This window comes from Pinus tabuliformis, chromosome 1_2 (genome assembly GCF_031772625.1).
Source record: "Pinus tabuliformis cultivar Carrire ecotype Pingquan chromosome 1_2, CPIR1, whole genome shotgun sequence".
NCBI lineage: Eukaryota > Viridiplantae > Streptophyta > Pinopsida > Pinales > Pinaceae > Pinus > Pinus tabuliformis.
Window position 1 is genome coordinate 204,336,294 of NC_142298.1, and position 1,796 is coordinate 204,338,089.

The following is a 1,796-nucleotide window of genomic DNA, read 5'->3' on the forward strand; positions in this document are numbered from 1 at the left end:
AGTTTTGACTACTATATACATGAGAAGGAAATATAGGGTGTAGTTCAAGTTGTTAAGGAATGGAGGCACAATATGAAGGGAAATAAAACCATCATCCACACTAATCACTATCCATTACAATATTTGTAACCCTAGAGTAATCTTAAACAAACTAGGCACTACAAGTGGATGGTATTCTTACAAAAAATTCATCTAATCAGAAGGGAAGCACACATAAGTTTGCATAAACACTTTCAAGGCCACTGAGATCCAACATTACAACTTTGGGAACCCTTATGCATATGCATCATTTCACCTTGATGCATACAAAGAGAGATACACAAAAGATGAGGATTTTGAAGAGGTTTATTTTTTCCCCAAGGAAGAATCATAATTTCCATTAATATGTTGAAAATTACATATTGTAGATTCTTAAAGAAGCATATACTGTAAGTTGTGGTGTTCCACCTTCAAATGTTCTTGTACAAAAAAACCCCATAAGGTGATCTAGTGATAATTACATAATTACAAGTCAAAAATAGATATATACATAAAACTACACTGGAAATAAAAAGCACTAGTAGTAGCTCAAAAAACCCATGAAATCCGGCCCTGTCATGCCCTTGAATCCTCTGATCATTTTATGGTCGGTGGTAACGCTAATAGAAATCCAATCCCATATATTTCTGAATCAACCATAGGCCCTTACGCTAGATCACGACCTCCTTAGATAACTGATCGGAAATCGAGTTGCGCTCCCTGTAGATGTGATGACAACAGATGGAGTCAAAGTGGGATTTCAAAGGCAATGCATCATCTAGTATATTCCTGAGTGTGTGTGCATGAAAAATAGATGTATTGTTGAACAAATTTATAATGACCTTAGAGTCACCAAATATTTGTATATGCCTACACTCCTTTTCAAAAGAAAAATTGCATCATCCAGTATATTCCTAAGTGTGTGCGCATGAAAAATAGATGTACTGTTGAACCAATTTATAATGATCTTAGAGTCACCAAATATTTGTATATGCCTACACTCCTTTTCTAAAGCAAAATGAAAAATATGTCTGAGTGTGATCAATTCTGCAAAGTTGTTAGTACCATTGCCCAATCCCATCTGAATTTTAAAAAAATGGTTATTTGATAGATGTAAGAGGGCCCCTCCCCCACAACCATGCACTTGGGCAGATCCATCAAAATAGGCCCATGGTAGGTTCCTATCAATGGCTTTAGGAATGATGGTTCGTGGGGTTGTAGTTCGATCATCATTGGGAATACTGGAGTAAAGGGATAAAACATGAGCAGAAGCCTAAGTCCAGTGAGGTTCAATATCATTGAAAATGGATTTGTTGTGAATCAATATGGTCAATAGTCTCAAAATCCTATCGGCATAGAATGCACCAGGTAGGGCCATGAAAGTATAACTTCTTTAAGTTTTCTCCCATAGGAGATTTGTAGCAAAGGACAGTCCACATGAATAGTCTGGTTCACGACAGGGCTTTCAATTTCCACAAAACACTCCACCACTAGTCTATAAGTGGTTGCTTATATGTTGCATAAATAATAGAATAACCATCCTTGGGTGCATAATTACCATGATTGGCATGTACCCAAATGATTTCATCTTCACCTTTGGTTAACCTAACATGTGATTCAGCAAGAGCATTAGTGTAGCTAAGCCAATCTGGATGCCAGTTGTCAGGAATGCCAAGTTGAATAATAGATTTCCATGGCCGAGAAAAAATGTTAGAATTATTTGGATATGTGATTTGATTAAGATATTTAATACCAACATTAGTTAAGTATTGAACGAG